This window comes from Tympanuchus pallidicinctus, unplaced genomic scaffold, assembly GCF_026119805.1.
Source record: "Tympanuchus pallidicinctus isolate F22 unplaced genomic scaffold, pur_lepc_1.0 scaffold9, whole genome shotgun sequence".
NCBI lineage: Eukaryota > Metazoa > Chordata > Aves > Galliformes > Phasianidae > Tympanuchus > Tympanuchus pallidicinctus.
In genome coordinates this window covers 712,373-727,216 of record NW_026294813.1, presented here as the reverse complement: position 1 = coordinate 727,216, position 14,844 = coordinate 712,373, and positions in this window count along the sequence as shown.

Here is a 14,844-nt window from a genome sequence, read left to right as displayed (position 1 = left end):
GAATTCCACCTGAGCAATGCAATAGACCAGACAGTACTTGTCAAAGGGGTTTCGCAGGACCACTGGTTATGTTCAGGGTGAGTGGGTCCTCATTATCTTCCCTTGGATATTTCAGAGCCTCAGGAATTTGGCTGGGTATCCCTGGGTTCTCCTGCCTCCGTGTGCAGGATGATGCATAACCAAGTAGAAGAGGAGAATTAAAGGAAGATGCCAAGAAGGCAGCAGCTCTTTACTCACGGTGGTCTCCCTGGCCAGTGAGGACAGGATTAATGACCCACTCACCCACTCACTCTTCTCCTAACACAAAGAGAAAGCCAAATGGGCCATGGGCTCTCCTGTGTAGGAGCAGGGGTGGCTGGAATGCTGGGGCAAAGCAGATAACAGGGATCTTTTAACACTAAGAAAATAAATTAAGGTATTCAGGAGGCAGCCACTGGTTCTAATAAAATGGTTTAGGGTATAAAATCACTTATGGAATTACATACAAAAAAAAAGAGCTTTTGCAGAGGAGACATGGCTAAGCAAACCCAGTTGTATTCAGCTCTGTGTTTATACAGTAAACTTGAACACATTTCTCAGCTCTCAAATAAGGCAGTTCCCTAAGTGCACCTGTTTTTTGTTCTTGCTGGCACTTTTTTTTTTCCCTGCAGCTGCTCAGAAGACCAATAAATGACTAAGTAACACCATTATTGTAAAACAAGCTGCACAGCACAAAGCTGTATTTACTAGAATGATGTCACATTATTGTTTCCATTCCATTAAATATTTACTTCAGGCCTTTTATAACCCTTAGAGGTATAAAAGCTATTCTTCCAGACTCAAAGAAATGCAATAAGAGGCAATTTTCAGAATGGCACAAAAAAGTTATGCACACAAGTCTCATTATTCATACACTCAACTATGAACATTTTGTTTGCTGCAACATCCCCAGCTTTCTCAGCAAGACGCAGCAAACAACAAACAAACAAACAAACAAACAAAAAATTGAAAAAAAATTGAAAAAAACTCAACAACGAAATAAAGTATTTTTGCCTGAGTATCAGTGAAGAGTGAATTTTTTTTCATTGAATTATCCTGTATTATGATTTGATCTATTTAATTCCCTGCATATTAAAAGGAAATCTTTTGCAGAGCATAAGGTTAATGCCTACGAGTTGCATCATGTATATGCTTCTAAAATTGACGGTATGGGATTTGGTCACTCTTCTTCTCCTTTGTAGCATTTTATTTGCCAGACAAAGAAAAGGAATTCATAGAGGCTTCTGAAGCCACGGAATTATGCTCACGTATTCAAAGGATTTTACTATTACATGGGTAGAGATACACCGAATTGAAAAAGCTTTGAATAGTATAGATAATTGCTGGCAAAGTTTACATGTAATACAATGGCAACAGAGTTGAAAGTAATCGTGGGCTCTGAGAACAAGTCACTTAGATCGTATTATATTTGCATTAAGGCACATAGATCTGGGTCAGTAAACAGAATAACAAGATTCTTGTTATTTTATGATGGATGCTCTGAAAATAATGCCTCCTATTTTATTATGTTGGCTCATAAAGTCAGAGGCAGATGTTGGTTGTTATGGTAGAAGAGGTTGAACCTTCCTACCCATATTCAATTACATGTTGTTGGCATGTGACAGATGGCAGCAGAGGGGCACTGACAGAATGGCATCTGACATCAAAGTGCATATGATGCAAAAGTATGGAATTGAATTCCTCCATGAATTAAAAATTGCACTCATTGACATTCATTGATTCTTGCCGAACATTTATGGAGACCAAGCAGTGGATACCAGCACAGTGAGGCTGTGGATGGCACGTTTCAGCAGTGGCAATACTGACAGTGTGTCATCTCCACTGGTGCAGATTGTTGCAAACGCAGGCTCTTGTTCATCCCTGTTGAAAACGCACAGCTCATGGTGGTGACTCTGTTGAAAAATATTGTGCTGCAACTGAGAATTTGCCCTATTAAATGGTGTTACTGGACTCTTTGTATCTGTTGTAGTTTCCAAGGGAAAAATAGGAGGCATTACTTACAGAGCAACCTATGTAGAAATAACAAATTTAAGAAATTGTGACTGTATTTCATGGGGCTGCATCTCAAAGGTCTGTATTATTCTTCACCTGCTCAGAATAATCTAAGCTTCTAATTTTGATCATGATTAAAACCAGTGAGAAGGAAACCTTGATTTAAATAGCTGGTTTTATTTTCGTTTTGCATTTGTACTTGATAATTATCTTCATTCTCCTTGACTGGCATGATGATTAACACAAGCTGATTTGCAACTGTATTTGCAATGTATATTTGATACATTCCAATATCTTTCCATTTTTGCATACAAATATGCACAGTGAAAGAATGAGACTTATTGTATAATAAGTTCATATAGTTATTTTTTATATTCATATAATCTCAGAAAATAGCAAAAGACTTTTCTTTACTAAACAATGGTTTTATCTGGGGGTTGTGTCCAAAAGCACTGGGATGGAAACTAAAAATCAATTTAAATGCATAAAACTAGATTAATTAATTGTATTTATCTAAAATATATGGCATCTGGTTTTTTTTCCTCATAAAATGAAAATTTATTTAAGACTAGCAGGATTACTAAATGAATGAAATGGATACATTATTTAGTGAACTGAGAGATTATTTCCTGTCTCTAGAAGCTGATAGTTAGGTGTATACCATGCAGATAAATGACTAGTTCTTCTGACTAGATTATCAGAAGTACCTATATGTGTTACTGCCTCATTTCCACTGAAGTCAATAGGAGTTATGCATTTATCTATAGAAGGGATTTTGAAACTCCCACTGGTCATCTGTCTCCATCTCCAGGCACCAAGATAGCCATGGAAAGCTGATGTACCTGGAGGGTTTTGTCAGTATTGTTTTCTCTACTTTTTATTATTAATAGACTGGAAAAGAAAAGAATGCTGCATTTTCAGCCTTCAATCCATTTCTGAATTTTGCCTGAGCAATAGTAATTAAATGACAAAATTATTTGCTGCAGCTGCTAGTTCAACTAAAATCAACATCAAAGAAAATAGGGGCTTTTTAAAAATAAAACATTTGAAAAGTGCAAAAAATTGTAGCTTTACAGTAAAGATAGAGAACAAGAGTAAGTTTCTGGATTTTAAGACAGTCACTGTTTTAATGAAGTTCACAACGACTTTAAAAATGTAATGTTTTTCTACCAAGTCTGCAGGTAACTTTGTCTGAGCCACTGAAAAATAGGAACACCTTCCTGTTAGACAGAAGTAATGCTGAGAAAATTCTAAGCTTTAGTAGAGATCATTAGTATTTTAAATTGAATTTCAGTTTTATTTTTAATGCACTTGTAAGGGGTTTCATTTTTTGTTTGTTTGCTTGTTTGTTTTCTAATTAAAAACATGTATCTGTTTTTAGACTAACTTCTAAGCAGTTCCAAAAATTCCCAGCATCCCCACCAGATTTCAGGGCTCCATTACAGCCATGGGAGCATTACAACTTTCCAGCTAGAAACTAGGCAGGATGCTGCTGAAGGTAACAGTGGGGAAGACACATCTACCATCTCAGCTTTAGCCTTTCAGTGCCTTCTCTGATGTAGTTTTGGGTGCTTGCCTGAACTCTAACGGACTTACATAGTTACATCTTTTCTTTACAAGCCTGAGTGAACTCAGACTTTTGGTTATCCAGTAGGTCACTGGTTCAAGCTTTTACCTCACTCAAATTCCCCCTTCTGCTAAGAAAGTCCTCCTATGATATTGCCCATTCAACCAGGTAAGTAAAGACTCTCCAAGAAAGCAGACCTCCCTGATTGACTTGCTTTAGCATTTTGCATACAAACATTTTCCCACAGGGAAGCAATTTAATAACTTGGCTGCACTGTCCCTCTTCTTTTTCTTTTTATGTCAATTACATGGAATTATTACAGGAAAGATGAAACAAGACAAATAGGACAAATGAGATGGTTTTCCATGCCAAATACGTTCTGTTCTACCACTGGGGACGTTCTCCTAGCAGAGAAAATTGTGCATTGCCTTACATTCTAAATCCAGGGTATCTTGGGTTAAGCTGTTGAATAAAACCAACAGTAGTCACTCCAGAGATGAAAAAGAGACAGAAATTGTTCCTGGGATTTCTAAGCTAGTCATGGGTATGCCATGGTGTATTTGGGCACAAACTGGAACAAAGTAAGTTTCATACAAACATGAGGAAGAACTATTTTACTGTGAGAGTGATAGAGCACTGGAACAGGCTGCTCGGAGAGGTGGTGAAGTCACCTTCTATGGAGATACTCAAGACCCAATTGGATGCTTTCCTGTGCACCCTACTGTAGGGAATTTGCTTTAGCAGGGAGGTTGGACTAGGTGGTCTCCAGACGTCCCTTCCAAATCCTGCAATTCTGTGATCCTGTACAAGATAAAAAATCCCAACAGCTTTACATACCTGACTTAGATAGCATGGACTGAACTCTAGAGATGTTTTTCTCTTCAGTGTAAATGAAGCCTAATAGGCACAGGCTAGACACCTAATACTGATGCAGCTTAAATTAAGCAAGATGAGATCTGCTTGAAAAGTATAATTAAGGTATAGTTGTTATTTCAAGGTCATAGTTCCCTGGTCTGCTCGTGTTTTCTACTGGATGAGGAATGATTGCTACAGGATATACTTTGAAAGCTTTGTATATATCAAAACCAGTAAATTACATTTCTGCAAATAGAGATGTTTTCATTCCTTGTTGAAGGCTAGAAGTATGAAAATCCCATTAAGCAGTTTAATCAGGATAATTTTAGTAAAATCATCAGTGCTATAATAACTACAGTGTGATGTTTACTTGTAATTATTTCTAGCACCTCCCACACCTCTGCATTCTCTGTGTAGCAGAGAAGTAAACAGATCTGTGTCTCATTTTCCTTACCCACAAGAAAATTAATAGTCCAGGAGCAGGATTTCAGCATTACATATTGTTCTGAGTGAGTGGCCTGAAGTGAGAAAAGGGAAAGTGACAGGAAAGAGTGTAGAGTTTCCTCAAAGATTGAGGAAAGGCAAAGGAAAAAGAGAAAAGAACACAGAAACTCAGTGTAAGTGTATGTGTTCTGGCTAGCAGACTTTTAGGGAATGAAGGTACTGGTCTGGCCTAAACCCCTGCACAGATTCCACCTGCTAGTATCTGTACTAAGCCTTAGCTTTCAGCTAAGCTAAAACATATCCTTGAATAAACATAGAACCATCATAATCACAGAATGGTCTGGGTTGAAAAGGCCCACAATGATCATCCAGTTTCAACCCGCCTGCTATGTGCAGGGTTGCCAACCACCAGACCAGGCTGCCCAGAACCACATCCAGCCTGGCCTTGAGCGCCACCAGGGATAGGGCATCTTACCTTCCTTGAGCATCTTATCTGCCTTGAAATATCTCCAGCTTCCACAAATACAGATTTCCCCCTAATCCTATTCTGATTCTATCTAGTTCAAGCTTCTAGTCATTGTATTACACAGAATCATACACAGAATGGCCAGGGTTGGAAGGAACCTCAAGGATCACGAATCTCCAACCCCCCTGCCACAGACAGGGCCAACATCCTCCATATCTAATACTAGACCGGGCTGCCCAGAGCTCATCCAAGCTGGCTTTGAACACCTCAGGAACGGGGCATCCACAACCTCTCTGGGCAGCTGTTCCAGCACATCACCACCCTCACAGTAAAGAATTTCCTCCTGACATCCAACCTAAATCTTCCCTCCTTCAACTTCAAATCATTTCCCCTTGTCCTGCAGTTACCTACCCTTTCAAAGGGTTGATTCCCTCCTGTTTGTAGGCTCCCTTTAGGTACTGAAAAGCTGCAATGAGGACACCCCGCTGCCTTCTTTTCTCCAGGCTGAACAAGCCTGGCTTCCTCAGCCTATCTTCGTAGGGAAGGTGCTCCAGTCTTCTGATCATCTTCGTGGCTCTCCTCTGGACCCTCTCCAACAGCTCCATGTCTTTCTTGTACTGGGGGCTTCAGACCTGGACACAGTACTGCAGATGGGGCCTCACAAGAGCAGAGTAGAGGGGGACAATCACCTCCCTGTCCCTTCTTCTGATGGAGCCCAGGATACCACTTGCTTTCCAAGCTGCAAGAGCACTGTAGCTCATTTTCATCCATCAAGACCCACAGGTCCTTCTCTGAAAGGCTGCTCTCAAGGACCACTCCTTCCAGTCTGTATAGATGCCAGAGATTCCTCTGACCCAAGTGCAAAACCTTGCACTTTGCTGTGTTGAACCTCATTAGGTCCACTCGGGACCACCTTTCCTGTTGAGGTCCTTCTGAATGGCAGCCCTTCCTTCCACCATGTCAATCACAACACTCAGCTTGGTGTCATCAACAAATTTGCACTGGATTCCGTGTCGAAGTCATTGAATAAGATTTTAAAGATCACTGGTCCCAAGACAGACCCGTGGGGATGCTGCACTTTACCAGCCTCCACCTGGACATAGAACCATTGATGACCACCTTCTCTCTCCAGTCTTTCAACCAACTTCTTATCCATTGGCTGGTTTATCCATCAAATCCACATCCCTCCAATTTAGAGATAAGGATGTGGTGGGGGACCATTTGAAGGCCTTGCTCAAGTCCAGGTAAATGATATTGGTCACCTTCCGCTTGTCCACCATGCCGTCACTTCATCAAAGAAGGCCACCAGATTGGTTAAGCATGGCCTTCCCCTGGCGAAGCTGTGCTGGATGTCTTAGATCACACGCTCATTCCTCATGTGATCAAGTATGTCGTCCAGGAGGATCTGCTCCATGATCTTCCCAAGCACAGAGGTGAGACTCACCAGCCTGTAGTTCCTTGGGTCCTCCTTGCTCCCTTTCTTGTAAATGGGAGTGATGTGACCCTTCCTCCAGTCATCCAGGACCTCACCTGACAGCCACAACTTTTTAAATATGATGGAGAGTGGCTTGGCAACTACCTCAGCCAGCTCCTTCAGAACCCTGGGATGAACACCATCCAGCCCCATAGACTTGTACACATTCCATCTCATGAGGTGGTCTCAGACTTGCTCTGCCCTTACAGTGGCAGGATGGGGGGATTTACCGCCCCAGTCCCCACCTAAAGGTTTAGGGGACAGAGTTCAGGGACATGAGAAATACTAGAATCCTGGCAGCCACTGAAGACTGAGGGAAAGAGCTCATTCAGTACCTCAGCCTTCTCTTTGTTCGTTGAAGCCAGTTCTCCTTTTATATTTACCAGAGGAGGTACGTAATTTTGGCCTGTCTCTTCTGGCCAATGTAACTGTAGAATGTCTTCCTATTGTTTTTCACGTCCCTTGCCAAGTTCAGTTCTGCCTGCACCTTCGCTTTCCTGATCCCATGTCTGCAAGTATGGATGGCATCCCTGTATTCTTCCCAGGTGACACACCCTTATTTCCAGAGCTTGTATACACCTTTCTTTGCCCTCAGTATGCCCAGCAGGTCCTTGTTGAGCCACGCTGGTTTTCTACCTCCTCTGCCCACTTTCTTATTCAGAGGGGCAGAGAGCTCTTGTGCTCTTAGAAAGGCATCCTAGAAGAGTAGCTAGCTCTTCTCAACATCTTTGTCTTTAAGGACAGCATCTCAGGGGATCTTGGCCAACAGTCCATTGAACAGCTTAAAGTTCACTCTTCCAAAGTTCAGAGTCTTGATGCCACTCTTTGCCAGGCCCACATCCTTCAAGGTCATGAACTCAACCAGGGCATGGTCACTGCAGCCCAGGCTGCCTCCAACCTTTACACCTTTAATGATTTTCTCCGCATTGGCAAGCAGCAGGTCTAGCAACGCTTCACCTCTGGTTGGTCTGTTCAGTATCTGGACCAGAAAGTTATCATCAATGGATCCCAGGAGCCTCCTGGACCTCTTGCAGCTTGCTGTGTGGTCATTCCAACAGACATCCAGATGGTTGAAGTCTCCCACCATGACAAGAACCCGTGAGCACGATGTATCTGACTGATAAAATAATTCTGCTGAGTTATCAACCTGCTGCTGCCAGAAATTTCTTCTCTGATCAAATTCTGTTTTCAGACTAAATATACGTAACCCCTCATATCTTGCTGTGTGGGATACGTTCTTCACATTTTGTATCACTCCTTAAGTTTGCTGTGAGCTTTACAAGCTCTGTTTGTCCACTTTAAAATGTAGAGCTGGGCTTGTTTTCCCTGTTGGATCCTCACATTCCTAGATATTAGTAGCAATTATTTTATACTTCCTTTTAGGTAATAAATTAATACATCGAATATCTTAGGCCTGTGTTGCAGAGTATGTTTGGATCAGAGGGTCAGGATGTCCCAGGAGCAGAGGCAAGCAAACTATGCACTCAGAGCAGCACAGAGGGTTATGGGTTATATTCAACATACACACACTCACACACACAGGCATCCATTTTAGACAATTCCTGTAAGTGGGAAGTGAAAACTCCCTAAGCAAGTACTGTGCAATTTGCCAAGACTTGAGAGACTGCAAACTGCTGAAAGGAGAGAGAAGGAACATGCCGGTAGTGGATTCGATAGGCAGTGCCAGCAGGGCATTCTCCCCTTCAAAGGGCACTTTTCCTCTCTCACCCACTGCATCCTCTCTCCTGCTTTTATTCTCGCCCAGGATCTGCAGGGCTGTTCCCAGTTGCACGCTGTACCCATGTGGCCTTTAGGTCCCTGACACATGCCACTTGATGATCCTGGGTTGGAACACACTGGTCCCTTAAAACTGTCAGAATTCTTTGTTCCATCTCAGGATCTTTCTTCAGCTGGGGCCCTTAGGTTCTTGACACAGCCTGGTGAACAGATTCCTGCAGGAGCTCACAAAAAATGCCACATAATTTCCACAATCCATTCACAAAACATCAGTTTTGAAACTATTCAACATGCACTGTAGTGTTAATTTTTCAACAGCAGCATAGCGTAATTTGCCTTAAAATGTCAAATTATATCATGATTCTGTTTATTGCCGTCAAAAAAAAAGTTTGTCCTATTAATGTCCCTTAAACTTTCCCAATACTGTTCCCTTTCAATGCTACGTTCTGTGGACACACTGTTTTCCTTCATTTGCTGTCTCAGGAGAAACAGAATATCATAGGTTGCACCATAAGGGATATTAGCATCATTTGCCTACTTGGTGCCAGTTACTTTAAACTCCACTATTGTGTGCCACCAACATGTTCCTGTCTGCTAAGCACTGGCAAAGGTTGTTTCTTCTTTGGAGAATATTGTCATGAGTGTTCATTATCCAGTAAGAATTGCAGTTCTCAGATGTGGCCAAAAAAGGAGGAAATCTCCTTTGCTATTCAAACTTTGCACTGAAGCATGTGATCAGTCAAACCCACACAGATGTCAGATAATGTCCATAAGTTTCACAAGGTTTTCTTGTATCTTATCACAGAAATAATTCAATTACATAATGTTGCACATTGTCACTCAGGAATCAAACAGATTTTGAAGACCAAATTTAAAAAAAAAAAAATCTATGCAAGAATGTCCTCAAAAAAATCTGAATCTTCATAATGGCTACTGGAAGAAAAAAAACCAGGCAAATGTATATACAAACATTTCAAAAGATAAAATTCGCCCTTCTTGTTTTCAAAGAGATTGATCAGACAGACACTTAATCTATGAATTCTTTAAACTTCAGATCTGAATTTGAACTTTCACTGGAAAATCCAGTTATTGTCAAATCAATAATGTTTTATTTTATTCCAATTACAACTGCTTACACAACAGCTTTATTTAAAAATATTCCTCAGCTAGAGACATTCAATTAAAATAATAAAAAATTAACTGTCTCATAGAATAAAGAGAAAGCAGATAAAATAATGTAAGTGACAGGCCCATAATCAAAGCCCTCTCTGTATTGTGAAATAAACACTTTCAGGATTCTCAGTATGTTTTACAGTCTTAATGGCTGTTAGGTCTCCCTTGATTGACCCCGAATAAAATCTAACCAGGGGTGACAAAAAAATATGTCCATCAACTTTGCTCATGCATTACAACATAAAAATTGACTGGAGTCATTGACTACAGGTAGCAATGAGCAAAACTACACAAGATAAATATTCTGGTTTGTGGATACTCATTCACTCCACTTTTGTCTGCCACCTTGATTTTTGGGTTGGGCATTCATGGATAAAAGGTAGGTGATCTGAAAAAATCGTGTATGTCTTTTAAAAGACAGTATCATGTTATGTTACTCCCTTCAAAGAAATTTATGTTACATGGTGTTAGACCATGGGCTAAGCTTAATGTAACATGATGCATTAAAAACTGCACATCATGGTTGTAATGTGTGCCAGAACAATGAATTGTTATATCACATATCTCTTCATTTGTAAGCAGGGAACCCATGGAAATCATTTGCAAAGGGATATATTCTCCTTTTGATGCATGCGCATAAATCCATTTTTCCTTCACTACTTTCAGCTCTTCACCTAATGGTTGGACTGAACTAGCAAAAGATGTTTTTCTTTCTTTCTTTTTCTTTCCTTCCTTTTTTTCTTTTCTTTTTTTTTTTTTTAAGCCTTGAGTTAGCTAAAAAGGTTTGAATTGTAGCTTAGCATTAATTATAGTCACAGTTTAAACCTCCTTAAAACTATGCAAGAGACGTTTTGTAACCCGTGCTCAATAACAATGCAAAATTTGAGCATTCAAAATTGCTGTCTTCTCATGGTAAACTGATGAAGAAAGGCTGAGTGAACTGGGTCTGTTCAGCCTTGAGAAAAGAAGACTGAGAGGGGACCTGATCCAGGTCTATAAATATCTGAGGTGTGGGGGGCAGAATGGTGAGGCCGGACTCTTTTCAGTGGTGAGTGGAGACAGGACAAGGGGAAACGGCCGGAAACTGCAGCACTGGAAGTTCTGCACAAATGTGCGCAAGAACTTCTTTACAGTGAGGTGACGGAGCACTGGAACAGGCTGCCCAGGGAGGTGGTGGAGTCTCCTTCTCTGGAGATGTTCCAGACCTGCCTGGATACCTACCTGTAAGACCTGCTGTAGGGAACCTGCTTTGGCAGGACTTGATGATCTCTGGAGGTCCCTTCCAACCCCTACGATTCTGTGATTCTATGAACTGTACTACTTAAAATTTTTTCCTCTAAAAGAGTAATTTTTCTTCTGGTTTTACACCACCACATTCTGATGAATTATTTTCTTTTCACACTAGTATGGATGAAATCTGAATCAATTCCTGGGGTCTTTGGTGAAACTACGAAGGAGGAAGTGAGAATGGACATTACCTCAAAATTTTTCAGCTTCTGCCCAGCAGATCATTTCTCTTTCACATAATTTTCTAGTGCAATTAAGCCTCTCCTGCAAGAAAACAACCAGCTCCCACTTGATTCCCTGTGTTCAGTGGGTACATTGCAAACGCCACTGCTGCAACCCTTTTTACCTTTATTCATGCCATGTCAGTGCGCTAATAACCTATGGCATTTGTTTACACTTGTGACACTGAAAAACTACCTAGGCATCTGGAGGGTGAGTGGTGTTTTTGGAAGATCATTTTCAAGAATGATGATTATCTCATAAGAAAGAAGATCTAGAGATTTACACTGCAAGTCCAGGCTCTAACCAGGGAGATTAATTCTTGCGCACTTCAATCTCCCTAGCTTTGTGCTGGCCAGCTGTACAGAGGTTAATTTTATCTACTGAATTTGTAAAAAAAAAAATTGAGATACTGCTAAACTTTATTCAAAATCTAATCTTATTTATCTATTACTCTTTAGGGAGGCTGAATGAAATTATATTTTCCTACAGAATAGAATAGAATTTGAAGACTAAATAATTTCTACAATTTGATTTCTTATAAATGAAAATGAAATTATATTCAGGCTGCACAGATGGTTTTGATGGATAAACAAAATAGTACAAAATCTCACTCAGCATTTAAATATTAAAGTAGTAGTCTCAGATGAAGTGAGCACACTTTTGGCACAGCCATGGACATATTTTTTTCAAGCTGTCAAACCCAACAACAAGATGGAAACTGCCACTGAGGTTAGTAGATTTTAGAGGTGACTGCACCTTCTTCTGCATGATATACTCTGGCCTCAGCAGCATAGGTGTTGTATGGCTTTTAATTTGAACATCACCTAGTATTGGCTCTGTATTCCAGATGAACTAGTGGTATATCACAAAACACTCCACTCCAACAAAAGATCTAGCCCTGTTATTTCAGTAACTCCACTACTATAGTCAAGGAAATATCATGAATTTGCATCATCTGTTCCATAGATCAGCATAGCTGGAGCACTAGGAAACTATCTTCAGGCACCCACCTCCTAGCAGCACTTAGCAAAACAGCAAAATGACTTAGGACTACTGCTTATGACAAATCTACCTGCAAGAAGGGCACCAGAGCACTACCACACAAACAGTGGTGGATCCTCTGCTCTACCATGGTCAGTGAAAGGAAGGGGATTTAAGAAATGAGTAAAGGTGGAAACAGGGCCTAATTTGGTGTCACAGGCAAACCCCATCCCCACCTACCTCAATTCCCTAGCCCCTACATAGTATGTTTGAGATTCTGGATCTTGAGGGAGGGGTGAGTGAGGATGCGGTGGAAGGTCCACCCTGGAGGTTATCTAGGATGAAGCGGTTTACTCCATGCCTTAAGACTGCCTCCATCAAGAAGGAAAGAAGGATAATTGTCATACTCAATTCCCTCCTGAGAGCAATGGAGAGCCCAGTATATCAGCCAGACTCTATTTGTAGGGAAGTGTGCCACCTCCCTGCACACTGTTGGAGACATGAATTGATGTTTCAGGGCTAAAATTGAAAAATTTGTAGTGCTTGAAACAAAGAGTTACTTTCATGGATACTGCAGTTTCTAGGACATTTTTATTCTCCCTACAGATATTCGTTGTTCTGCTACAATCATGTCAAATATAGAAAAGACAACATTTTAGGCCCAAAGCAGTAATGCAGGCTACTTGTGCTGGTTTGTATTTCTAAATGGTTCACAGCACAAGTGGACATCCTACTATTTTGAAGCTGCTGAGAGAATGCATTTATCCCCACCACAACAACTTGCTATAACTTTCCAAGCCTGGCTGAGAAGATCTGGGTTTCAGTTGAAGGAAGGGAGTGGGCACATGCTATCTTGCACCTACCATGATGCTTCTCTCTCCTCATTGCACAAAAGGTGTCAGGTTTGTGTATCAGATAAACAGCTCATCTGTAAATGTCTGTACAGAGAACAGATACGGCATTATTCAGGTTGATTTGAAAACACATGTCTCCCCACAGAGACAACAAAGAAATATATGCCCTTAAGGGGGCACCTCAAGACATTCAGGAGAAGAGGCAGACTCTTCTACTGACTGAAGCAGGAGACCAGACTGCTAATTCAGAGACCATGCGGGGCAAATGGAACAACCATGATTCTTAGAGCACAGACTTACCTCAGATAATGCTCCTGTGAATTCAATACTGCAAGTGCCTACCCAGCTTATAATAGAATCACAGAACACCTTGGATTGGAATAAAGCTTGAAGCATGGTATCTGCCAGGGGAATGGTTGCCAACCACTAAGTCAGGCATTGGATCAGGCTGCTCAGAAACCAATCTGACCTGGCCTTGAATGCCTCCAGGAATGGGGCACCCACGGCTTCTCAGGGTAACCTGTTTCAGTGCCTCACCATCCTCCGAGTAAAAAATTTCCTCCTAGTATCTAATGTAAATTTCCCCGATTTAGATTAAAACCTGTGGGAATACAAGAAAAACTGTTCAGAGCAGCAGCTGTGGAGCAAGATAAACAGCATGAGAACCAAGGACACCTCCAGAAGAAGAAAGAATGTCTCATGGCTCTGATTGGACAAACATCTGCATGAAAGACTGAAGAGTGTTTTGTAGAATGCTCTGTTGACATGTAAAGGTAGATGGGAAAGTTGTAGAGGTGGATAGGAAAGCTAGAAAAAGAAAATTTGTGAAGGTATATAAGTGATGTGAGAACTTGTAATAAATAATTTGGATCATTCCCATCTGAGTCTGTGCATCAGATGCTGCAAAAACTGTTACTGCTTATCCTTTTACTATCTGCCTGTGTAAAAAGTCAGTCTCCCTTCTGTTTATAAGCTCCCTTTAAGTACTGATAGGTCACAACGAGATCTCCCCGAATCCTTCTTTTCTCCAAACCAAACCAGCTCCATCAGCCTGACTTCACAGGGAAGAGGCTTCAACCTTCTCATCATCTTTGTGTCCTCTCGAAAGGCTCCATGTCTGTCTTGTGCTACAGACTCCAAACCTGGATGCAGTGCTCCAGCAGGGGCTTCACAAGGGCAGAGTACAGGGAGACAATCAACTCCCTCTCCTTGGTGGCCACCCCTCTTATAATGCATTGCAGGATATTGTCAGCCTTCTGGGCTATAAGTGCACACATAATCACAAAATGGCTAGGGTTGGAAGGAACCTCAAGGATCACGAATCTCCAACCCCCCTGCCACAGACAGGGCCAACAACCTCCATATCTAATACTAGACCAGGCTGCCCAGAGCCCATCCAACCTGGCCTTGAGCATCTCAGGGACGGAGCATCCACAACCTCTCTGGGCAGCTGTTCCAGCACCTCACCACCCTCATAGTAAAGAACTTCCTCCTGACATCCAACCTAAATCTTCCCTCCTTCAACTTCAAATCATTTCCCCTTGTCCTGCAGTTACCTACCCTTTCAAAGGGTTGATTCCCTCCTGTTTGTAGGCTCCCTTTAGGTACTGAAAAGCTGCAATGAGGACACCCCGCTGCCTTCTTTTCTCCAGGCCTGGCTTCCTCAGCCTATCTTCATAGGGGAGGTACTCCAGTCTTCTGATCATCTTCGTGGCTCTCCTCTGGACCCTCTCCAACAGCTCCATGTCTTTCT